Here is a 20,235-nt window from a genome sequence, read left to right on the forward strand (position 1 = left end):
GTTAGTGAGAGACAGGACTAGCTGGATTTCCTAGGCCAACTAAGAATCCCTAAGCCTAGCTGGGAAGGTGACCACATCCACCTTTAAACACGGGATTTGCAACTTAGCTCACACCAAACCAATCAGAGAGCTCACTAAAATGCTAATTAGGCAAAAACAGGAGGTAGAGAAATAGCCAATCATCTATTGCCTGAGAGCACAATGGGAGGGACAAGGATCGGGATATAAACCCAGGCATTCCAGCCTGCTATGGCAACACCCTTTGGGTCCCCTCCCCTTATATGGGGGCTCTGTTTTCACTCTATTTCACTCTGTTAAATCTTGCAACTGGACTCTTCTGGTCCATGTTTTGTTAGGGCTCAAGCTGAGCTTTCGCTGGCTTTTCCACCACTGCTGTTTGCCACTGTTGCAGACCCGCCGCTGACTTCCATCCCTGGGATCAGGCAGGGTGTCCGCTGTGCTCCTGATCCAGCGAGGTGCCCATTGCCACTCCCAGTCAGGCTAAAGGCTTACCATTGTTCCTGCATGGCTAAGTGCCTGAGTTTGTCCTAATCGCGCTGAACACTAGTCACTGGGTTCCACGGTTCTCTTCCGTGACCCACGGCTTCTAATAGAGCTGTCACACTCACCGCATGGCCCAAGATTCCATTCCTTGGAATCTGTGAGGCCCAGAACCCTGGGTCAGAGAACAGGAGGCTTGCCACCATCTTGGAAGTGGCCCGCCACCATCTTGGGAGCTCTGGGAGCAAGGACCCCCCGGTAACATTAGTGCTGGTCCCTAGCAGCTGAGACTGACACTGAGTGGGTTTTCCTTGGCCCGGAACTGCTTTCTCTACCTTTGTTCCTGTCTAGATTTTCTTGTTTTCCTATTGGTCATTGTTGCTTCCCTAGTGTTTCTATACAAGTGACATTTGAAAAACTCTAATGAAACCACCATTGCAGGATTATAACTGAGACAGTGAAAGAGACCTGACCTAACCAGCACCATCTTGCTTCTAACCTCCAAGCTGTCCTTGTTAATTCCTGGGTGTAGGCCAAACTAATTTTGGAAGGAACTTAGTTTATAGACTTTAGTTTGAAACAAGGATGGTAACAACCCTTTCCCAAAACAAACCCTCTTCTTGCCTGGGGACTAGACTGCCCAAATTAGCCAAAAGTTAAGAAATTATGGTTTAGGAGTCATGCAGCTAGAGGCTACAAGATTCTGACTCTCCCCAAATTGCTCCTGAGGATAAAATCACTATTCTAAAACCTAAGATCAGTGTTTGAGATATTTTGCAGACCCTGCACTTGATGGCACCACTCAGATGGATAAAGTGGCTCATCTGATCTTGTGGCCACCACCCAGGAACTGACTCAGTGCAAGAAGACAGCTTCTACTCCCTGTGATTTCATCTCTGGCCCAACCAATCAGCACTCCTCACTCACTGCCCCTCCTCCAGCACCCACCAAATTATTCTTAAAAACTCTGATCCCTGAATGCTTAGGGAGACCGATTTGAGTCATGACAAAATTCTGGTCTTCGGCACAGCCATCTGTGTAGGAATTACTCTTTCTCTATTGCAATTCCCCTTCCTTGATAAGTCAGCTCTTCCTAGGCAGAAAGCAATGTGAACTCATTGGGCAGTTATAAGGATGCTTTGGGAAAGTAGAAGTGTGTGTGGTCACCAAAGGGTTGTGTGGAATAAAGGTTTCTCTCACCTCTTGGGCTGGTCTCTCTGAGTCTAGGAGAAGATGACAAAGAGCCTGTTTTATGTATTAGTTATGTTTTCCTCCTAGCCTGATTCTGTCCCTAATTTCTGTAGTTGATAGGGTGGAAGGGAGAGTGTGGGAGGAGGGGAGAATGAAACAGGCATAGTTCCATGATAGCAATAGGAATCTTCTAGGGACTGGGCAGAATGGAGCAACACGCTCCCACATAGGCTGCCCACACATGTGTTCACCTAGATTCTCTTTAACATTAGGCGCTTACAGAAAAAAAAAATTCCCCCATTTGTGAATCATGTGGATATAGAGAATAAAATGGCACCATCTTGTTCTCCTGTGTCTCCTGTGGCCCCTGTAGGAAGTGGCTCAGCTGTGTCCATCTCAGGATGGAGGAGGAAATCCCAGACTTTTCCTGTTCAAGGCCGGGCCCACAGGCCTCCACCCTCCCTACACCAGGGAGGGCTGTCATTTCAGCTCAGTGATCCTCGGACACTGCCAACTTTCCATCCCTGCCCGTGCTTTCAAGCCTAGCCTCTTCCAGCCTTGAGTAAATACAGGGGGGCCTCTTTCTCACTTGGTGTGTCTCCCTTTTAGACCCAGAGAGAAGGATGTAGACTATGATTACTCAGCTCCTTCATATTCCTCAGGGAACAAGGTTGATAAAACAGAAATTTATTTTGGTTGGATCATAATGACCAATAAAAGATACCTTTTCATTCATGATCCATTTTGAGTCAATGTGTACTCAAGATCAGAAAACTGACCATTAGCGAGTGTAGCCTTGAATTTTTCGTTGGTTTGTTTTTAAAATGTGTAATCACCTTATGAATTCTTCCTGCCCACTGCACAGACAAAACCGATTCACTGAGACCATGGTGTTGCATTCACATCCATCTCCCTGAGGGCTCAGAGGTTAGGGGTTCTATGGACAATGTGGTGAGCAGGAGGCTAGGGATTGCTTGGGGATGAAATCACAGGAGTGTGGAAAACAGTCCTCGTGCACTGAGTCCACCTCTGGGCGGGGCCACAGGACCAGTGGGGTCATGAGTCACGAGTCTTAGGGTCGGGGGGTCAGTCTGAAAACCATCTCAAAAAGAAAACAATCTTAGATTTTACATTAGTGATTTTTATTTGTTTGTTTTTTACAGAGACAGGGTCTCACTCTGTCACCCAGGCTGGAGTGCAGTGGCTCACTGTAGCCTCAAGCTCCTGGGCTCAAGCAATCCTCCTGCCTCAGTCTCTTGAATAGCTGGGACCGCAGGTACGTACCACTGTGCCCAGGTTTCAAAAAATTTTTTTGTAGAGATGGGTTTCTATCATGTTGCCCAGTCTGGTCTCAAACCCCTGGGCTCAAACCATCCTCCCACCTCACCCTCCCAATGTGTTAGTATGATAGGTGTTAGCCACTGCTCCTGGCCAAATAGTGATGTTATCTATAGAAGAAATTGGGAAAGTCACAAATCTTGAGACCTTTGGCCACATGACCCTCTAGCAGCAAGGGATTATAGAAACTACACCCAGGCCAAAACCTGCTAAACCTTTCTTCGTCTGCTTTGCCTAACTCACCACAGTGTTAGGGAATAACATACTCAATTTTAAGAAATAACCTCTGGGAGAGGCAGTTTTTATTTGGAAAAATACCTTAAGGCTTCTGAGAATGAACAGCTTCATGATAGAATTGGTTAAGGTAGATAAAGAGAGAGCTGGATAATAGTTCTGAATACAAAGGGAGAGGAATTTGGAGAATCTTGAGAATAGCCTGAGGAGTCGAAAGATAAGTATGGTCTTCAAGATGGAACGAGTAGCCTGAGGGAGGATGGCCAAGGAGTTTACAAAGAAAGTTAGCTGGTGAGAAAGTCCCTGTCCAGCATCATTTCTGAACTGGGGTTGTCTAACATTTACCTTAAAGTTATCTGTCAAGTTTTATTCATTTATGTAACAAATGTGTGTTGTGTGCCTTTTATGGGTCAAGGAGTTCAAGGATAAATGAGACCAAGTCCTCACTTCAATAAGCTTATTTTGCTAAGGCTGTTAGTAAATAATCATCCCATGGTGCCGATCTACCTTTAGTAAAAGTCACACAATTGTTTTGTGTAGTTCCCCTAGAAGTCAACGCAGAGGCAGAATTCTAGTGCAAGAAATATACTTGGAATTTGATTCCAGAAAATACCCATAAAGAGAAAAGAGAATGAGAGAAGGGTGGAAACCAATAAAAGGTAAGTTGCCAACCAAGTTACTATTTGAGTTACTATTTGGGCAACTGGGGCTCAGGGCCAAGGAGCTGGAATTTTTATCCACCAATTCTTTTTAATCATTGGTTCAAGGCCATTCCTGGGGAAGAGGGAAGTGATAATTTTCAGTATTTCTAGCCTGTCATGCACATGGACAGAGCAAGCTCCCAAATCTACAGAAGCCCTCAAAAACTAGATGCTTTACCTAGGTGTGGAGATGCATGCTTCTAGTCTTAGATGCTTGGGAGGCTGAGGTGGGAGGATCACTCAAGCCCAAGAGGTTAAGGCTGTAGTGAGCTATGATCGCACCACACTCCAGGCTGGGTGACAGAACAAAACCCTATCTCTAAATAAATAAATAAATAAATAAATAAATAAATAAATAAATAAATGGTGCTTGTGCTGGAAGTTGGCAACTCACAGCCTTAGGATAATTTTTAAATCTTCCAGGATCTGCCTCTGCCTGTATCCTCAACTTCAGCTGCCCCCAGCCTCCTTCCTCTACCTCCCAGCCCCTGTTGCACCATAGATTCTCACTCACCAGAGTCTTGCCATTTCTGAAATGGGTCATGCTGTGTACAACCCCAAGCCATTGTTCATGCTATACTGTCTGCCTGAAATGCCCTTCCCACATACCTAATTTAGCCTTTGTCAATATTCAGCTCAAAAGTCACTTCCTTGATGAGTATTTTCTGGTTCCCCCAAGTAAAATCCACCATTCCAGCCTTTGTCCCTTCTGCAGAAAGATTTCATAGCACCCATAAGAATGTATTGTTCTCACTCATTTCATGGTATGGTTCACCCCTATCAAATAGAAACTCCTTGAGTACAATGGCCCTGATCTACCCCTGAATATCTAATGGATAACATAAGGTGTAGCACAAAATAGAGACTAATAAATATTTAATGAGCAAGTGAATGTGAATGTGTGAGAAAGTTAATGAATAAGCAAATTTATGAAGATAAGTAGAAGGGAATAAATAGGAAAAGTAGGTTGGGCCAAAACTGTGTAAAGCATTTCTCAGCCTTCTTTCCACTTGGACGTGGCTATGTAGTTATCTCCTAACCAACAGGATATAAGTGAAAATGCTGCCTGCAGCTTCCTGGAAACATCCTTCAAAGGCCAGTGCTTGCCCTTCTTTGCCCTTTCTCCTTCCTGCTGGCTGGAGTGTGAGTGGATGTGATTGTAGCAGTAATAGGTCCATTGCTTGATGTGTACAGCCAAGTCAATATGCTGAGACACCGGGTTGCAGCAGAGAAAGAGGTATAATCACAAAACTGCTGAATGAAGAGACAAGAGGAAGTCTCAGATATGTCTCCCCAAGAAGTATGGGGATACAGGGTTTTAGGGTTTTGGAGTGGACTGAAATGTGGAGATTATTGATTGGTCAAAGAGTGCAGGGTGAAGTCATAGGACAGGGAGATGAAGAAACTGTATTCTCATGCTGATTTCTTTCCTCTGTGGGAGTCTTCAGACTAGTTGGTGTCAGTGCTGTTTCACTGGAATTCTGGATCTCAAAAACACCTTAAGCAATTCTTAAACCAAAGACTTATGATTCTAACATCAAAAATCCTATCTATGGGAACAATGGGGATGCAAATGGCCAGTATCTAGTGCTGTGTGACTGTCAATTACAAGGAAGTGGGTTAAAGTCTAGCCTGATTAATGCTTAATTATAACTATTTTATTTATATACATGGTGGCCATTTGCATCCCTCTCCCCACCTTTTTTTTTTTTGAGATGGAGTTTTACTCTGTCTCCCAGGCTGGAGTGCAGTGTTGTGATCTTGGCTGACTCCAACCTCCACCTCCTGCAACTGTTCAAGCAATTCTTCTGTCTCAGCCTTCCAAGTAGCTGAGATTATGGGCACCCACCACGATGCCCAGCTAATTTTTGTATTTTTAGTAGAGATGGAGTTTCACCATGTTGGCTAGGCTGGTCTTGAACTCCTGACCTCAGGTGATCCACCCACCTCGGCCTCCCAAAGTGCTGGGATTACAGGCGTGAGCCCCCGCACCCAGACACATCCCAATTGCTCCTATAGGTAGGACTTCTGATGTTGGAATCGTAAGGCTTTTTTTTTTTTTTTTTTGAGATGGAGTCTCAGTCTGTTGCCCAAGCTGGAGTGCGGTGGTGCAGCCTCGGTTCACTGCAACCTCTACCTCCCAGGTTCAAGTAATTATTCTGTCTTAACCTCCTGAGTAGCTGGAACTACAGGTGCCCACCCAACATGCCTGGCTAACTTTTGTATTTTTTCCATAGAGACTGGGTTTCACCAGGTTGGCCAGGCTGGTCTCAAACTCCTGACCTCGAGTGATCCACCCGCCTTGGCCTCCCAAAGTGTTGGGATCACAGGTGTGAGCCACCACACCTGGCTTAAGGCTTTTGTTTAAGATACACAGTTCCCAGCTGTCTCCTTTTCAGTCAAATAGGAACTGCCTCCCTGGAAGATTTTGTGCTCTTTCCCATAAGGAGCAGCCTTGCCAATGACTGACCAATATAGGTGTACAAAAAAACAAGTCTCCTTGTCTCCAGGTGGGACTAACTTTGTGATACAACTCAGGCACCAGAGCTCCCTCTGGAATCAGGCTGAAGCAGGACTCCAGCTGAGGCTATATCCTAGCTCAGCTTCTTCCCCAACTCCACCCTACTTCCCTCATACCCTATTCAGAGAGTACTTCTGCAGCAAGTCAAATGCACCAAAATTCCTGTACCAGGCTCAGCTTCTAGGGGGGCAGCCCCTCATATAAATTTGAGTTTTCAATTCCTGGATTAGAGGGAGAAGCAAAGTGTGCTGAAACAGTTAAAAAGGGCCACCCGTCAGTGCTAGCCAGAAGAGACATGCTCCAAAGTAGTCACAGTCAATCTTTAGAGATCAATACAGACTGTCAGATTGATGTATATTATGAGGGACCCAGAATGCATTCCTGCCCTGGCTTGAGAGAGTTATTGTTCTTAGCAAGCACATGAGTCTTTGTACCATGCACCATGGACTTACTTCTCTCCTAATTATTGCTCATACTGACTTGGTCATCCTTCTTTTGTTGTCAGTTAAGTAAACAGCTCATTCGCACTCAATACTATGAAAGCAGTAAGTCCCCTGACTATTGCCAGAAAGGGCCAGTGTATGGGAGTGGCTTCCTAAACATTTTCCCTAATAAAAGAGCTTAGTCTCTGGACATAGGACAGTTGGCCCGTTATTCTGGACTGATTAGGTTCTGCTCCATTTACATACTCTGCTGGAAATTGCAGAATCTCTATGAGCATTCACATGACATCCTTCTAAGAGGACCTACTGAGAGGAATGTCCTTGGCTAAGAGCCTCCAGCTGCTGCAACTTCAGATCCACTGCAGTGTTCACACTGAGGTGGCTGCCAGCAAATGATTAAACTCCATAAGGGTCCAAGAACCAGGCAATTTCTATCAGGACTTTCCTAATGGACAACTCTTGCTCTGAGGCTCCTCACTGGCCTGGCTGTGACTTTCTCAGAGCTGTACTGCAGTCTATAGACTCATCCTACCCAAACCTCTTCCTTCTCTTTCTCCTTTCACAAGAGTTAGGCCTGCATCTACTCTGAAGCTTTTCCCTGCCTACTCACATTCCCCTCCCCTTTACCCTTTACAGAATTTCCTCCATTAAATCTTTTGCATTTCTCCTTCTATCTTGGCATTTGCTTCTCATAGGACCCTAACTGACATAGTGGATCTGAATCCTGAGGTCTGATTTGTGGAGCTGTGGAAACTTGTGAGATCAATTGCAAATGAGACATTACAATGAAATCCAAGGTAGCAACACGTAGAATTATAGCACACATTTGTTACTTGGCATGGAAAAATGTTTACGATAGAGTAAATTGAGGAATTAAAAAACAGTATAGTATGCATTCCAAACTTGTAAACAAGAAAGTATGTATAGAAAGAGAAAATTTTAGAAGGCTAGGCATCAAAATATTGAGACTGGCTTGCTCTAGATTATAGTAGTCTTGCTTATCTTTTTTGCATGTTTACATTTTCAAAATTTTTCATAATACAAATTGTTTCACTTTAAGCGCAGCTGAAAAGAGAAGCTTTTGGCCTAGAGGAGGAGTATTTTAGGGGCCAGAGCACTTTGGGAAGATAAGGCTGCTGTAAGTTTTTCTAGAGCCTCAGGACTGCTCCATTAAGGGGAACCATATAAGCACAGGGGCCAATGGAGAAAAAGAACTTGCCAAGGTGAGAACATAAAGACCTCAGGGAAGGCCTCAGAGAAAGTGAGTGATGAGGAGGGAGGAGGGTCCCTCCTTTTTCAGTGCATGGATGATTTCAATTACTATCCCCACTACCATTCCCTATCTGATTCTGATGTCATTTTGTGGCACCTTAGACCTGATTGTGTGCATGTAATGTAGCTCACTCATTCATCCAACCAGTATTTATTGAGCCTCACTCTTGGCTAAGCATTCTGCTAAGTTCTAAGGATTCTGGCATGTGGCAGATACTGACAGTTGCCTCCCAATATCCATTCCTCCCTTTTTCTTGTTAAGAAAATCCCGATTTTATTTGGGCAAGCAGCATGTCTGGTTACAAATCGTGTCTTAGTGCTCACTGCAGATAGAAGAGGCCATGTGTTGTAAGCAGGAAACACTGAAGGGGGTTGGCTCAATCAGCAGACACCTTTGCCCTTCACCTTTCCCCATCTTTGGAAAGTAGATGGGACCATGAAATGAACATGAGGAACGAAGACCATATATTAACTATATGGTAGCAAAAATCAAGAAAGGATCAGTCACTAGTGGCATTATTATACCACTAAAATGGACCTCTGTATTTCTTGTTATGTGAGAAAAACAAATCTAATTTTCTGAAGCCACAGGGTTGGTGATTTCTGTAACTTGAAGCTCAGTGGAATCCTCAATGGAGCAAACAGAGAATGAGTCACAAGCTCTACCCTACCCCTCTTTTTCCTACTGTTCAACGTAGAAAGAAGGCAGCCTACTGCAGTTCTGCTCCAAATTCCTCAGGCCTGCATTTCTGCAGACTCAGGCATTTGAAAATCACAAGCAAGATGAGTGCAATTGTTCTCCGAAGATGACTGGGACCAGCTGTTCTCAAACTGTTTGGGCTCTGGGCCCCTTTACATTCTTCAGAACTATGAAGAACTACAAAGAGGGTTTATTTATGTGAGCTGTACAATCCATATTTACCACAGGAGATATCAAAACTGAGGGGTTTCAACAATATTAATTAATTTAACAATAGTAACAAATTCTTTGTTACGTTTTATAAAAATAACTATTTTCTGAAACCAAAAAGGTAAGAAATAATCAAGAGTGACACTGTTTTACTTTATTTATTTTTAGAGACAGGGTCTTGCTCTGTGTCCCCTAAGTTGAAGCACAGTGGCACAATTGATCATAGCTCACTGCAGCCTCAAATGATCCTCCCACCTCAGCCTCCCGAGTAGCTGGGGCTACAGGTGCATGCTACCATGCCTGGCTAATTTTGTTATTTTTATTTTTGTAGAGATGGAGGTCTTGCTATGTTGCCCAGGCTGGTCACAAACTCCTAGCCTCAAGTAAGCCTCCCTCCTCAGCCTCCCAAAGTGCTGGGACTATAGGTGTGAGCCCCCACACTCAGCCTGTTTTATATTTTTTGCAAACCTCCTTAATGTCTGGCTTCAAAGAAGACAACTGACAGTATTCTCTCATCTGCTTCTGCATTTAAAGCACTCCAATCCTTTGCATTACATGTAGCCTGTGGAAAACTCTACCATATATAATAATACTAGTATGTTAGCATCATTATGAACATTATTTTGACCTTGTGGATCCCCAAAGGGGTCTTGGAGTTCCCCAGGGGTGTCCCTACTGTACTTTAGAGTTGCTGCTGTGACCAGTGCTACCCAAATCATGATGTTCAAACTATTTGTCACTGGTCTGTGTTAGGTAAGTTCAGAAACTGAGTAAATGTTCAGAAGCTCTTACATCAATTTGACAGTAATTTTATGTCTGTTGAATCTAACAATAATGTTAATAAATCAGGGCTTTGGTGTCTTTTCTATTTTTTGTAATTTATGTTTATTATATATTTTACAAAAGAATCAGTCTGCACTGGATTGAAAATGAAGAAGGAAAAAAGCTTTCATCCTGTTTTCTGAAGTGATGATCTAGCTTGGGGATGTTCAACGTGTGATTCTCAGCAAGTAACATCTACATCATGTGGGAACTGGTTGGAAATGCAAATTCTCAGGCCTCCAGTTCAAAAGAATCAGAAACCTTGGGGTGAGACCCAGCTATCTGGATTTTAACAAGCCCTCCAGGGATTTCTAATCCTCAAGAAAGTCTGAGAACCACGGATCTAGATCTGTGTTTTTCTAACTTAAAGGCACATCACTTGGGGAGCTTCTTAACCTGAAGATTCTGATTCAGAAGATCTGGGATGGGGGTGGAGATTTTATATTTCTAATAAGCTGCCAGGGGATGTGGGCATTGACCCCATTTTAAGTAGCAATCGTATGGGTAAAAGAAACCTGTTGTTGGGACAGTTGTCAACTAATAAGAAACAAAACCAACACTGCAGTACAACAAACAAAAGAAAAGGTGTTTTCATCAAGGTCTTACGAATTGCAATTCAAGAGACACAGATCTAGCAAGTGACTGGATCAGGCAAGGCTGGGCAGGGGCTTATAAAGGTTTTCTGTAAGTTTACATACCTGGAAGATTTTCATATAGTCCATGATTGATGATGGCTGGTTAACAGCTTAGGATGTCTTTCAGTCTTGTTTGGCCTAGCTGTCCAGGAGGTTGGTGATCAGGCCCAGTATAAACAATTCAAGTCCAGTGCAGCTGGTTTTACAATTTGGCCCAGTTCAACAGGTCAGATTGCATCTGAGTGTGCACATGACTGGGATCCAACTCCTTATGCCCCCTAGATCCCATTTAGATACCTCTTACATGACCATCTCCATCTTGGATTTTATTTTCTCCACACAGTAGAGAAATGATTTCTATAGAGACAGACCAACGAATTGGTTGCTTTATCCTGTAGAAGGCCAAGAGGCTGTTAGTGGCATTCCTTAAAGGACATTGTTGTAATTTTTTTTTTTTTTAATTGAGGTCAAGGCAATAGAGAAATGGGTCAACTTTGAGGCAGGTGCGATTTAGGAAAGGCTACTCTCCTTCTGGCCATGGAAATGAAGTTCTAGGAAGAGAGCTCCTCTCCAGGTTTCTGCCAGCCTGGGATTTCCAACATGGCTTTCCTCTCTGCAGCACCTTGTTAGCAACTTGATTCTCTGGTGCATGAAGACTGAAGGTGACGTGCTCTAGGGAAGGCAGGACAACGGTGAGTGTCAAGTGACTTTACTGAAAATGTTAGAGAAGTAATGAAATTTTGAACAACTGCTGCTGTGGCAGGAGCTGAAGGAAACCAGAGGCAACAGCTATGGCTTCTTCCAATTCCTCAGGGAACCATCCTAGGGTGGGGAGCGGCGGGGAGAGGGCTGGAGTGCATGGCACAAAAGCAACCGGTCCCACTGGACTGTCAGCTGAACTTGATAAAGGTGAAACAGGAGTTGAACATCTGCAAATCTGTTTAGATTGTGGTACTTTGGACCAGAGGAGCAGCTATCCCCAGGAACCCCCATGCAGCATCAGGCCAGTGAAAGATAAATTTGGGTAAGGACAAGCCCATTCCAGCTCCTGCCCTCACCGCAGGTCTTTGTGGGCCATTGGGCAAAGCTTTTTCAAATAAAAACTTGAGAAAATGCCTATACAAACATCTTTCACAGTTCAAAGAGAGGTATTGTAAGCGGTAGTCAAATTTGCCAGGCTCTGGAATCAGACTGTCTGAGTTTGAACTCAAACCCCATGATGATGTGTCTTTAGCCAAGTTGCTTTTCCTCTCTGTGCTTCATCAATCAGTTGTATTTGTTCTCTCCCTCTCACCAGGCTTTGAGCTAAGGATGGTGTCTGTATTTCATTTGTTTTTTCTTTCTGGTGGCCTCTGATTGAGAAGGGCAAGGCACCTAACTCTGTCCATTTTAAGATTTGAGTTGAGAGTCCCAGGCAATACGTGACATTGGGATTCTAAAGAGGGAAAGAGGAGTAGTTTGTGGGGTGCTTGTGGTGGTTGTACAAGGAAGATTTTGGACAAGAGAGTCTATTGAGGCTGGGACTGCATCACTAGGAACTTTGTAAGAGGTGCTGCAGGCACAGACAGATTCAGGGGCTCAAATGATGCCTCAGTCTCCTCCCTACATCACTGAGCTCAGCTTGTCCAGCATTGGCTCTATCTCCAGGCTGGCTCTCCTCATTGTGGTAGATGGAGCCTCTGCACGTGGAGTGGCCCGGCTGTGATCTGGCTTAACTTGAGGTTTTATGGCCGTCCTTTATTACATTGTTTCCATGAGAACACACATCCCGAGTTCCACACAACTGCTTTACAAATGAGCTTTTGGAAAATAAGTATGCAGAAGCCAGATATGCCCTGTTTCCATCTGGACCAATATCCATATATTAATCTTCCCACTTCTGGTAACATAAAAACAGCTGGCCAAAGTGTCCTCCAAGCAAAATCCATAAGAGATTCAACCTTGGCCTCAAATGGTAGTTGAGATGTTTTTGTACTTTGACCACTTTGTCCTTCCTTGTGACTCCTCTGCCCTCCCCTCATTTCATCCATTCTGTAGTTCCAACCCCAACACCACAAGCTTCCCTTCCTGCTCACTCTCACCAAGTCAGACAACACCCATGCTAGAAAGAAGTAGTAACGATTGCACCTGTCACTAAACGATCAGCACCTCTGCTGCCCTAACAGCTCCCCTACGACAATCATAGCCAGGTAGACAGTGGAAGCTTAAATTCACAGAAGTCAGCCGCAGGCAAGTCACCAGAGCTGACTGAGACAGAACTGCACCTGAATGACGACTTCTGGGAAGGCAGCAACTGGGGCGGGACTAGGAGCAGAAATAAAGGTTTTGATGACTTTCACAGTTTTATCTGTAAAGGTCCTTTAAGTGCAAGCCAGAGAAATATATCCCAGACCATGGAAGGGAGAAATATAATTTATTAGAGGGATTTAAGTGTCCACAAAATAGAAAAAAAATCTGATCTGATTCAGAAAGGACAGGAATTCACATAGTCTTGAGATTCTATACTGAAAAAACCATTTTTGGTCCTTGTAAGATTCACTAAAGTTTCCAGAGATGTGTTGACCCACTCCTGAGAGCCTAGCAATACTCCATGCAAGGGAGTGAGGTTGGTTTCCCAAAGGAAAAATAAGAGGCCATTAACAAGCAGCAGGAGAAAAAAACATTCTCTGTTGCATAGGTCATATTGCAGTACTTGTGAGTTTTCTCCTTCAGACTTTGGGTTTGCCATTCTGTTCTGTTTCCCTTTGCCTCCATGAGAACTAAAGTTACTGGGTAATTCATTCAATAACAACATTTCACAGGCATTTGACTGGGTGCCCCTCTGCTGGTCACTGTACACACAAAGGCACAAATAAGACATGGACACCAAGGATCAGAAGGGGAAGATGGAACTCCTCCCTGTGCTGTGGGAGAGGCGTGTACAGAGACACTGGGGGTCAGAGGAGGCATGGCCAGGTCCACCCAGGAGCAGGGGCTTGCGAAAAGTATCCAAGAAGAGGTGAGCCTGAGGTGACCCTAGAAAGATAAGGTAGGTAAGGATTAGGCAGGGAACCCAGGCCTGGGGCGAGTGGCTTGAATGGTGCCATTCTGGACAGAGGTGGAGTACTTGGAGGAAGGACAAAGGCACAGAGGCACCAAACATCCTAGATTTTTTTTTTTTTCTTGAGACAGAGTCTCACTCTGATCACGCCGCTGGAGTGCAGTGGCGTGATCTTGGCACACTGCAACCTCCGCCTCTGAGGTTCAAGTGATTCTCCTGTCTCAGCCTCCCAAGTAGCTGGAACTACAAGTGTATGCCACCACACCAGGCTAATTTTCGTATTTTTAGTAGAGATGAAGTTTCACAGTATTGGTCAGGCTGGTCTGAAACTCCTGACCTCAGGTGATCCACCCACCTCAGCCTCCCAAAATACTGGGATTACAGGCATAAGCCACTGCATCCAGCACATCCTGGATTTTTAAAAGAAGAATAATATGTTCTTGAATGCTGAGGGCAAAGTGGGTGGTGGTGGGAGAGAAAGCTAGAGAGGAAATCACCGACCAGGCCAGATCATAGAAGGCCTTTGTGGTCGGTGTTAGGACTTTGCAAATGAATCTGTAGGCAAGAATTTGAGACAGAGAAGTGACGTGATCTGACTTGCATTTTAGGAAGATTCTGCTGACCCGGAATAAAAGATGGCTAGAAGGGTGGAATTCTAGAAGTGGGGAAAGACTAGAAGATTATTGCAAAACTTGGAGTTACAGATGTCAGGAGCCAGCATCAAGGCAACTGCAATGAGAGTGAGGAAGAGGCAACATGCAGGTGAGATGTCAAGCAGGAAGCATCTACAGGACTTGGAGCTGATTTGTTAGGATAGTGAGGGCTAAGGAAGCATCTAGAATGGCTCTGGGTTTATGGCTTGGGTGAAGAGGTGGATGGTGACACTGTTTCCCAAAACTAGTGTCTTCAGAAAAGAAAAGGAGTAGGTTAGGAAGATAAAAAAGAGAAGTACAGGGTCAGATATTGTGTCTTGGGACATCTGTGGGGCACCCAGGAGGAGGTCCTCAGTAAGAAGTCGGATCTCAGCATCCCAGAGATGGGAGACTTCAGCTTGTGAGAGGTGGGTGTAGGAGAATGGGAAGAGAGAAGAGACAGTGGCCTCAGGCCTGAGTGCATGGGAGCAGAGAACAAGGAGCCAGTATACAAGGCTGGGGGAGAAACTTTCAGGGAGGAGGAATAAGAGAGTGTTGTCTGAGAAGCCAGCAAAGGATGAAGTTTTAAGAAAATGAGTGCTCAACAGTATCAGATGTCTCAGAGAACTCACCCATAATAAGGCTCAAGAAAAGTCTACTGGATTTGACATTTAGAAAGTCGTTACAGACCTAAGCTAAAGACCTTTCAGTGGAGTGGTGGGGTCAGAGGTCAGACTGAGTCCAGGGGTGAGTGGTGGGTCAAGCTGTGGGAGCTATGAACACAGGAAGCTGCCTCCTAACACACCTCCCTTTCCAAAAGCACCCTGAGTCCTGGAACGCCCGTGACCCATGCTGCTGGTGCCAAGATGACCTGGGGCTCTAACAAGGACGGACTATGCAGTTACCCGTCATTTGCTACATTATCCATTATTTATCAAGCATCTATAGGGTGTCTTCAATATGCCAGGTACTGCGCCAGGTACCTGGGCCCAAAAAATGAGTAAGACCCAGGCACTGCCCCAGAGATATTCATGTTTTAATGCAGAAACACACCGGTCAAACATTACCGGGTAATGCAGCCTGTGTTTTAACTGAGTAGGAAAAGATGAAGGAGGTCAAGGAAAGTTTCATGGAGAAGTGACAATGGTCATTACAGGCAACGGCCAGCCAAGGAACTCCTTGAAGCAGGGGAGTGGCATGATGAAATTTTTGTTGTAGTTTTATGCAGAAAAGGGACGCATTTTCACAAATTTAATACTTGCACATAACTGGCCCCCAGATCAAGAACGAGGACATGACCAGCCCCAGAAAGCCCTCGTGACTTTTCTAGCCAACACCATCATGAATTTTGCACCCCCTCACTCTTTTTTTTTTGCATAAATAAGTGTATATAGTAATCATTTGTGTCTGCTGTCTTTTGCTCAACGTGACATTTGTGGGATTCGTTCCACATTGCCGCATAGAGTGGCAGATGGCCACTTTCAGATTTGTTTTTTAAGGAAAATGTGGTAAAGATGTGAGTCTCCTGTGTAGATTATGAAAATCAGTCCTTTGCTTTGCTTTGCTGTCCTGGTACATGTGATTAACCAACAACCTTGGCTCCTTGCCCCTCCCCAAATAGAAGTGAGTGGGGCTGGCTCTCTCCATTTCCTCACTTCCCTTTTCAGGATTCACTATTCATTTCTCAAATTGCTCACAGTGTTCTTTGAAATGCAAGTTCTCTTGTATGTCTGTGTGTACAAGATGTGTGTGTGCACATATGCTGCCAGGGAAAAAGGGGAAAAGAATTCTGTAGGGTTTGCCCCAGTCTCTAGTGCCCCATTTAGGGCAGTGGCAGGTGTGGCTGGCAGGCTGTCCCAGAAAGAGACAGGCTAGCTGCAGGGTGTACAGCTGTGACTAACAGAGTGGGAAGGGAGCAGTGGAGGGGCCCAGTAATGAAGGAACCACCCTCAGAGGAGACCTAAGTCATTACTGTCACTCTGACTGCCACTGCCACCCTCCTGAATGCACAGGAAGCTTGCAAATCTCAGGGCAATCCATTCCCACTTCTGCTGGAAGAAAAATGAGAAATCCCATATCGGGAGGAATACATAATTCCTGCCTGTCTTCTGAAAAATACATCAAGACCCTGCAGAAAATATGCTTTCAAACCTAGCCCCTCCGATACCGAGCAGTTAGGCAGCTTCTGCTTCTGCCTGACAGTGCCTCATAAAATTCCTGCAGGAAGAGGTTATATGACCAATAAAACCTGCCCCCAATGTCTCTCTTGGCTGAGCTTTGTCCTAGGAGCCCTTTATACTTCCCCCAGCCTCTTTCAAGGTTAATAAGCTCACATTTTCAAGGGCAGCTCTAGATGTAAAAGAGAGCAAGTTCTTCTCCCTCTCTACCTAGAATGAAGATTTGTTATTTCTTAAATTGACACTGGAAATGTTTGGAGACCTAGCCTGCCATTTGGAAAGACCCCAGTGTAAATCCCGTAGGACTGAGAGCCTTGTAGGGAGTGGTGAACTGGGGAGGCTCAGAAGACGACATCTCCTTGCCTCTAAAACATTGACTTTTCTCTCTATGCATATTCAAGCTAGTGCTTTGTTATATTCTTTCTCTCCTCTCCCTGTTTCTCTTTCTCTGTCTCTCCAAATGTGAGTTTCCTTGTCTGTAAGAGTCTGATTATTTAACATGTTGGTGAAGTGGCCTCTGGCTTAGTAATAGTGTCCTCCAGTAGTCTTAGAACATTAGCTAGGAGCCAAGGCCCTGAGAAGTTGAAGGTTGTGTCCAAGAACTTCTAGCTGCTTAGGGACAGAATTAGGACTAGATAGTCTCAAAAGCCACTGTCTCTCCCCTCCTAAATTGACCTTTCTCTTTTCTGGAGCTAAGTCACTTACTGTCTCCTCTGGTCTCCACGGATATTTTATCTGATTACATCGAGACTTATTCTCAAGAAAAACAGGATGTAATAACCACATGAGGTTGTTTATGGTAGTTGATGCACAATGTGGACTCCTTGTTCCAAGAATATTTGCATTTCATCGGGGCAGAGGCATGGACAAGCCTCGAATGGCCATTCATTCACTTGCCATGTTCCGACTTCTTCTAGCCACATGGTAGGCTGAATTTCTCCATCCCAGTGAAATCAGGGTGACCATGTGACCCACTTTGGCCGATATGATGGAAATGGGAATGACATGAATCACTTCTGGTGGAAGCTTTGAGAACCAGTATGTGGAACCTCCCTCAGTCTGGATCCCTGAGTGACCAAAAAGAGCACAATCCCTATACTGACATATGCTAGGCCTGTAGGGAAGTAAGGAATAAATTTTGTTGAATTAAGCCTCTGAGATTTGGGGGATGTTTGTTATTGCAGCATAACCTAGCATACTCTTTCTGATAAACATGTCATGGATTTCAGGCATTGAAAATTGCATGCCCAGCAGCACTGGACCATTGAGAGGCCATGCACCATGTTGTTGTGCCCCAGTATTCTTCTATAACCATAGAGACCAAGCCACAGTCTTGGACACATGATGTGTACCCAGCATCTCTTGGTTGTACTTACTGGGAGCACTTGCTGACTTGAAGGCCAAAGGAAAGTGAGCTCAGGTCACCAAACACATCTTTCACTCTTCTCCAGGGACAGACACCTCCAAGAGTAAGTGTGCCCAGGCAGGGCCTGTTGGTGAGGTCCAGAAGATGATATAGTCTGGGCTATAAGGCCAGGCTGTGTAGGTTACTGAATTGTGATTGGCATGCCTTTGTCCCAATTTGCTTTTTCCCATGGGTTTAAATTACTTGAACAACCTATTTGCTTTCCTCTAAAAATAAAACATAACTTTTTTGCAGTCAGTGTTAACAGCAAGTAGCTAAATCCATCCCTGTCATCCATTGTAAATTCAGCTCACCTTCTCGGTTTTATTGAGAGCCCGCTATGTGCCATTAGAGACAGTTCCTGCCTTAGCATTTGCAGTCTAGCAGAGAAGATGGGCACATTAGCAAGTAAGCAGAACAAAATGTGAATCCTGGGTGTAGCCCATTCATTGAAGAAACATTTATGGAGAGCCATCATTTCCTAGGTAATAGACATTGCAGAAAGTGCAGAGGCAGACCTAGAGTGGGATGGAAACATTTGGGAGCAATTGCCTCTTTTCTGGAGGAAGGATGTGTTCCAGTTACAATCACTTCGTAACAAATCCTTGTTGTTTAAAACAGCTATTGTATTAAACTCACAGATTCTGTGGGTTGGGGATTCAGGTGGGGTGCAGTGAGGATGGCTTGTCTCTGGTTCTCAGCATCTCAAAAGTCACTAAGGCTGAAGGTGATGTCATGAGGACTGGAGTCATCTGGAGGCTCCTTCACTGGCATGTCAGGTGTCTGGGCTGGGATGACTCAAAGACTGAGTTCAGCTGGGACTGACAACCTACACATAGCCTTTCAATGTGGCCTGAGCCTCTCACAACATAGAAGCTGATTCTCCAAAGGGAACATCCCAGAAGTATGTAGAGACAGTGAGTGTTCCTGTAGAAGCAGGTGCACGTTGCACTGCCTTTTGTGACCTAACCTTGGAAGTCTGGCAATGTCATCCCTCTCTGTATTCCATATGTTGTAATAGTCACTAAGGCCAGGCTGGATTCCAAGGGTGGGACACAGATGCCACCTCTTAATGGGGATGTGTCCAAGAACTTGTAGACATATTTGAAACCACCACAGATTGGGAGCAAATACAGCTTGCTAGTTGTCTAACTAGGTTCCATTTTTACCTTTCGAGTAATAGAATCCCTATGTTATCAGTTAGCTCAGATTTTTAAAAATCTACTTTTCCTGGCCTCCCTTAAAGATGTGTGTCCAATGAGAAGAAAGGAGAAGTCATTGGATAAGCCTTTTGGAAAGTTCTTTTATAAACTTTAAAGAATCTTCATAGGATATTATACTCTTTTGGAAAGTGTCTTTTTCCCCTCCTCCTCTTTATTCTCCCTGCTTGGAATGCAGATGACAGAGTTGGAGCTCCAGTAGTCATCTTGAGACCACGAGGCAATCCTGAGAAGGAAAGCTACACATTAAGGATGAGGGAGCAGAAAAATTAAAGAATGCCAGGTCCTGGGAGACATTGTGGAGCCAACATGCCAACCCTGCCTTTTGAATATCAAGCTGTAAGACAGTAAAATAAATGTCTATTATATTTGATGTTGTTTGTCACCAAAATCAATCCCTAACTGACACAAGGGATCAGAAAGAGTTAGATCAGAAAGGAGGAAATGTAATTTTTTTTTTTGGTAAAGTAATAATTGCGCAAGCATTTGCTAAAATGAGTGGGGGGTTGCCAGATAAAGTAAGGAAAGACCTTTCATGCAGAGGGAACAGTATCGTTAAAATGTCAAGGAAGTCACTTGATCACTTTCACCTGAAAAAATAAGATATATTAGAGTGGCTTGGTGAGGTTACTTGCAAATTATATTTGATGATTCCAGAGGAAGAAATAATAGAACTTCAGGTATGCTGAGAAAGGTAAGATGGCACACAGATATTTCACAATAAGTTGCAAATAAATGCCTTTTATTTTGTATCCCAGCTAATAAAGTTACACGGAAACTCTAAATAACTGTGTAAATGGTCAAGAACTCTTTGTAGACTTTCAAGTTGATTTTGGAGATGTCTACACCTCAGTCAATAATGAGACATTTAATTCTTTGGCTATGTCAATTATGTTATTCTTTGTTTTAGAATGACTCATTGAGATATGGTCACCCTCAGTGCCACAAAATGAAACTCATATACGTTGTAAGGGATCAAATTGCAACTGATTATTATTGATATAATGAGAAACAATTTTTAAAATGTTCTTGGGCCCATGTTCCATTGTATGTTCAAATTCCCTGAAATGGACTAACTTTCAGAGCCCCCAAGAAGGCTAGCCAACTTCTAAAAAAAAAAAAAAAAAAAAAAAAAGGGGTTTTTTTTTTTTTTTTTAAAAAAAAAAAAAAAAAAAAAAAAAAAATATAGCTAA

The 20,235-nt window shown here is 44.0% G+C and overlaps 2 long non-coding RNA genes across 3 annotated transcripts in view; one reads left to right on the top strand and one right to left on the bottom strand.

Moving 5' to 3' along the window:
• The window catches only part of LOC108544423 (uncharacterized), a 29,602-nt gene extending 10,841 nt beyond the window's left edge, over window positions 1-18,761 (bottom strand). For both annotated transcript variants that reach the window (XR_001889838.1, XR_001889837.1), the window contains exons 1-2: window positions 17,794-18,761; window positions 10,632-11,240 (exon numbers count right to left, since the gene is read on the bottom strand). This is a non-coding gene — a long non-coding RNA (uncharacterized LOC108544423). The remainder of the gene's footprint in view (window positions 1-10,631; window positions 11,241-17,793) is intronic.
• LOC108544422 (uncharacterized) overlaps window positions 17,129-20,235 on the top strand; it is a 17,343-nt gene continuing 14,236 nt past the window's right edge. Inside the window, exons 1-2 of the long non-coding RNA XR_001889836.1 lie at window positions 17,129-17,886; window positions 19,221-19,736. This is a non-coding gene — a long non-coding RNA (uncharacterized LOC108544422). The remainder of the gene's footprint in view (window positions 17,887-19,220; window positions 19,737-20,235) is intronic.

This window comes from Rhinopithecus bieti, unplaced genomic scaffold (genome assembly GCF_001698545.2).
Source record: "Rhinopithecus bieti isolate Rb0 unplaced genomic scaffold, ASM169854v2 scaffold_25396, whole genome shotgun sequence".
NCBI classification, from domain to species: Eukaryota; Metazoa; Chordata; class Mammalia; order Primates; family Cercopithecidae; genus Rhinopithecus; species Rhinopithecus bieti.